Raw genomic sequence first — 6,000 nt, 5'->3', positions numbered from 1 at the left:
AGGTATTCTTAGACCCATTTGGCAGATGAGGAAATTGAAGCTTTAAATGAAAGCTTTGAAGGAAGATAAATCTTTAAACTCTTGAGAGTTATAAAAATATTTTATTTTTTATAAAACATTCTGCTTAGTCAAATCAAAGCATTTGCACTTAACCACTAAGCTACCCAGCCAAGAGTTGTAATTAGAGTGCATTTAGGAGAGTGAAAAACAAGATCTCACTGAATCCTCACATCCACACACACCAAGCATGATTTTTGTTAAAAGTTTCGGATCAAAGGGGGCCCATTTTACCTAATTCTTAAGAGTGGGAAATCAAACTCAGTCAAGAAAGTTTTGTTAGCTTTTATGCCTGGCAGCTTTGGGATGAGCTTTATTTCCAAAGCTGTACGCCAGGATGTTTCCTCATTTGATTTTTCCAGGAGTGCGATGAAAAAATAAAAAAAGAGGAAAGAGTTGCCACCCCAAATTAAAATATTCCCTTCCAATGGGAACAATGCAGTATGAGGCTGTCTAGAGCCAACAGATGATGTAAATGATAAAGCAGCCCTGAGGTATCATGACTCTCTGTGTCGTCACAGGCAAGTCACCGGATGGGTCTCAGTTTCCTCATCTGTACAATGGACATAATGAGCGAATCTACCTCATAGGACTGCTATGTCTTGTTCACCTCTGAGCCCCTAACATGTAACTGAGCAGGGTTAACTCAGTTACTGACCCTTCCAGGGTCAGACCCCTCCCCCATATCCCCTGCTATACCTTTCCTCTGAAGTACCCAGATAATAGTATCTCATGCATATTTCCTGAGTTTTTCAGATGCTAAAAACCACCACCAAAAGGAAGAATGTAACTGCTTGATGATCGAGAGCATGTGGCCCCCAGGCCTTCTGGCGCCTAAGGGTTGATGGTGTTGACTGCTCTGTTCCCTCAGCATCAACCAAGCAGAGCATTGTGCGCAGGCTGATCACATATCCTGCGACCCCCTCCCTCACCTGGACTTTAAATATGCTTTGATGAAACCCTTTGAGGAGTTCAGGGTTTTCTTCGGCATGAGCCACCCAGTCCTCCTTGCTGGGCCGTGCAATAAGTCTTTCTAGGCCCCAAACTCTGATATTTCAGTTTGTTTGGCCTCATGGTGTGGCTGGCACATGAACTTGCCCTCAGTAACAAACATACCTAGTACAAAGTAGAGTTCAGTGAATGTATGCTGAATGAATGAATGAATTTTGAAGATGAAATGAAATGAGACATTTGCCCAGCACATGGCAAACATTAAAATCTACAGTGGCAATTTGACAACAGATATTAAAAGCTTGAAAAACACACAGGTCTTTTGACTCAACAATTCCACTTCTGGATTTGGAAACTTAACCCTAACAATTTTAATAATTAAGATAATGAATTAATAATGATGACAAACTTAATTATTCATATAATGAATAATTAAGGACGCACCAAAGATTTAACTACAAGAATGCTCTTGGAAAAACAACCTAAATGTTCATCATTTTTCAGTGAGGCATCTAGACGTGTGACACAAAGAAAGACTTCATAAGGCTACACACTAAGGCAGTGGTCCTCAAGGTGTGGTCTGGGGACCAGCGGCATCAGCATCACCTGGAAACTTGTTAAAAGATGAGAATCAGAAATTCTCAGGTGGGGCTCAGCAAACTGGTTTTTGACAAGCCCTCCAGGTGATGCACCTTCCAGTTTAAGAACCACTGCTCTAAAGTGTTACTAGAGACGGTTTCTTTGTGAGTGGGAGCATTTCAGCGTTCTTATATTTTCTAAGTTTCCTGGAGTAAGTAAGCATTACATTGCCAACTGACATGAGAAAAATACTCCACAATAGAAAAAAAAAAAAAAGGAAAAGAAGAAAAAGGAAACTTTGAGTGGAAAAGAAAGGGGAGAAAAGTTATGGAAAAAACAAAATTAACCAAAAAACATTCCCACCTCCCTTGTTTTTTTCCTTTCCCCCATCTTCCTTCTACCCTCACACCAATGGGATGTTATGTATTTACAAGCTTAATTAGTGTCCAGGCTGTTTTGTAGCTGCTTTTTTATTTTCATTTAATATGAGCAGCATTTCCTAGGCTTCAGAATTATCATTATAAAGTGGAGGCATTAATGTTAATTATGACTGTTCCCTTGGCCACCTGAGTGTTCTGCTGTATTTTCAATTTTTTGCTCACAAATAATGCTGCAATCAATATTTGCATATACACTTTCCCCAAATTTCAAATTGATATTCAAATAGGTTCTCAGAAGCGGAGTTGCTGGAACAAAGGGTAGAAACATTTTTACGACTCCTGCTAGGTGTTGCCTGACTTCACTTCCAAAAACCGGCTGCTGGTTTCCACTGCCGCTAAGTATTGTAAAGACTGCCAGACTCCAAACTGCCTCCCTAGTGTGAGGGGTTATGATTTTAAATAGCTTTGCTAATTTAATGGAGAAAATAAGTTATCTTCCTGTTGTTTTAATTTTCATTCCTTTATTAGAAACAACAGCTTCCCCTCTTTAAAAATAAACTAGTAAATATTTATTCTTTTGTGAACTGGATTAGGAGGAAAGCTCTGGACGTCTCACCACTTAACATATTCGGGCCTCAGTTTTTTCATTTATGAAACGGACTGATTCCAGAGTAGCTATGAAACCAAGTGAAACAAAGTATGGGAGAGCTCTTCTTAATGTATTCCTTACTATTACCCACCCAACCTAGCTTCAAGTGTTCCTATTTACCAATTTATTTTAAAACGTTCTGTTTTGTCTACAATCCAGAAAACTTCCACTACAGCACAAATCTTGAAAGCTTTCTTTTTTGCTACCTGGTAACTTCGAAGGCTCTGGACAAAGCCCCTTGTTAATTTCCTCCGTTTTTTGAGGGAAACCCTACAACATGTTTGGAGTTTTCCAGAGAAGAGCCCTCAGTCCTTATCTGACATGAGCAGGAAAAGAGCTTGGCGATGTGAGACCTCACCTTGCGTTTGGAGGAAGAGCCCCTCATCAGGAAAGGTCAAGGATGCTCTGAGACCCAGCAGAGACGCTCCGGGTGCCAGAAGCAGGGCTCGGGCACACCCGTCAGGTGCAGGAGCCCGAACGCCCGAGTTACCTCAGGGAGCGTCCTCCTCAATGTTTTCTCCGTTGCTAGGAAACCTCGCCTTACGGAGGCTCACTGGTTAGAGCCCCCCTGGTGTCCGTACCCCGTAATAGCACCTCAATCAGTGACTGGAACGTGCAAATGGGCTGAAGTTCATCGGAAACCACCGGGGAGATGGTGGTGGCATCAACCTTCCAAAATCCGTTAGGTTCAGGTTTTTGTGGTGTGTGTGTGTGTGTGTGTGTGTGTGTGTGTGTGTGTGTGTGTGTGTGTGTGTGTGTGTGTGTGTGTTAAAACATACATCACATAAACTTTACCATTTAACCATTTTTTAATGTATACTTGTCATTTGTAAATTCACAATGTCTTCTAACCATCACCATTATCCATTTCCAGAGCTTTCTCATCACTCTAAATGGAAACTCTGTGCCCATTAAGCAATAACCGCCCTCCCCCCTCCCCCAGCACCTGGTAATTTCTATGATACTTTTTGTCTCTATGAATCTGCCTATTCTAGTATCTCATGTAAATGGAATCATACGATAGTCATTATTTTATGACTGGTTTATTTCACTTGGCATAATGTCCTTCAGGTTCATCCATGCTGTAGCAGGTGTCAGAATTCATTCCTTTTTATGGCTGAATAATAGTCCATTGTGTGTGTTGAGCACATCTTTTTTATGCATTCACTCATCCGTCATTGATGGACAGGTGGGCTGCTTTTACAGTTCAGCTGCTGTGAATAATGCTGCTGTGAACATGGGTGTGCAAATACCTGTTTAAGTCCCTGTTTTCAATTATTTTGAGTCTATATCTAGGAGTGGAATTGTTGGGTTCTCTGTTTAACTTTGAGAAACTGCCAAAACTGTTTTTCATAGTGGTTGAAGCATTTTTTTTACATTCCCACCGGCAATGCACAAAGGTTTCAATTTCTCCACATCCTCACCAATACTTGTTATTTTCCCTTTTTTAGAAAATAAAAGCCATTCTAATGGGTGTGAAGTGGCACCTCGTTGTAGTTTTGATTTTCATTTCTCTAATGACTAACAATGTTGAGTAAAGCCGACTGCCGTCCCCAGTGTGAGTGAGCCTCATCCAATCCATTGTAAACCTGCTCTCTTGTGCTCATTGGCCATTAAAAAAATAACTTCTTTGGAGGAATGCCTATTCAATTCTGTTGCCTTTTTTATCTCTCATTTTTGAATTAGGTGGTTTGTTTTGTTACTGTTGAGTTGTACAAGCTTTTTTTTTTTTTTTAATATATTCTGGATGTTAAACCCTTATCGGATGTCTGATTTGCAAATACTTTCTGTCATTCTACAGGTTGTCTTTTCACTCTTGATAGTCTCCTTTGATGCACCAAACAGTACAGGTTTATTCTTCAAGGGAAAATTGTGCGGGAAAAACACCGGGGCAAATAGCAAATATTGACTATAACCATCCACCAATTGGTCCAAAATGGAGCTCTGGGATCATCCTCGACCCCTCTTTTTCCCTTCACTTCTTTCATTCACTCACTCATTTATTTATCGAACAGACTCAGAGGCTGGCTGGGGAGACCAATATGGACAGAGGGGGTTGCCCTACTGCATATTAAAAACTCTGACGACGGGGAAAAAGCCGTGGTGTGGGTGGTGCACACTTCCAGTCAGACTGTGGGCTAGGCTTCAGTGTCTCCGAATCTACCCTCCAGCGCTGCTCTCGGGGCCCTGCCTCTCGTCTTATCCCGCTAGGTGCGCCTGCTGAGAAGCCAGCACCAGGATGAGACGACATAGGGAAGGATGTCATCAGGGAAAGCACCTGTAGCAGAGAAAACGCCACAGGAGTGGCAGGCTGGGAGGGCCTCAGGCAGATCTGGCCCCAGGTTAAGGAGAGAGGGAAGGAGGGCTGGGGGAAGGGCTTAGTAGGCCGGCCGGGGAGTCTACAGATGGTTTGGCAGGTGTCGGGGAGCCCACAAGCCAAAGTGTGCTGTCAGAGGCATGCCGTCCCTCCCAGGAAGGGGTCTGCTTAGCGTCCCTCCCATCTCGCTAGGTCTGTGGCTGGGAGCAGGGCCTCGGTGCAAACACAGATCCAGGCAGCCCTTGGTCAATTACCATTCCTGTAGCTGGAGGTCATGCTCATCCTCATGGCCCCACAGGGCCACCAGAGGGATTTTTCTAAAATGCAACCTCACGGTGCCACTCCTCTGCTCGGACACCTTCCCTGGCTCCCCAGTGTCCTCAGGCTAAAGTCTCAGCTCCTCATCCCAGCTCTCAAGGTCCTGCCAGGGGAAGGGGGCCATTTCCCCTGGGTGTGCCCTGGCCCGCTGATCCTCGCTCCTCCTCAGCCACGCTGCACTCATACCTGTTGCCCCCAGACGTGCTAGCCTTTCAGTCCTCCCTGCCTGCGTCCTCTGCCTGCAAAGCCCTTCCTTACGTCCACCTGGCAGAGCCCAGCCCCCACGTCAAGCACTTTGCCCAGCTAGCAGCATTTCTGGCTCCATCTCTGGTCCCGCCCGCCCAGGTCCCCTGGAGTAGACAGAGGGCTCCCGGGCCACGGCAGGAGAAGCAGACAGCAACTGCCCCAGCCCTCCTGACCTTCTCTCCTTTCTCCTCTCAGCGCGAGGGCTTGGATGGCCTCGAAATACTCCCACACCCGTGTCCTCCCTCCGCTGTGGTCACAGCAGAAACCAGTGCAACCAGAGACAGCCGCCTACTCCACCCAAGCCCTCCGCCCCTCCCCCCGCGCTTCGCAACCCTGCCTGCCTGGACTCAGGATTCAGCGCTTTATTTTTAGACTGCTTGTTGGACTGGGGCTGCCAGAATCTGTTTGACGCCTGAGGTGTAACCAGACCCCGCTGGCACTGGCCTTGAGCTGTGGCTGGGCAGAGAGGCAGTGAGGGGGTCCAAGGGCAGCGCTGGGGGCTG

The sequence above is a fragment of the Camelus dromedarius genome, chromosome 17 (assembly GCF_036321535.1).
Source record: "Camelus dromedarius isolate mCamDro1 chromosome 17, mCamDro1.pat, whole genome shotgun sequence".
Taxonomy (NCBI): domain Eukaryota; kingdom Metazoa; phylum Chordata; class Mammalia; order Artiodactyla; family Camelidae; genus Camelus; species Camelus dromedarius.
The sequence above is the reverse complement of the archived record's forward strand: the minus strand, read 5'-3'. Positions refer to the sequence as shown.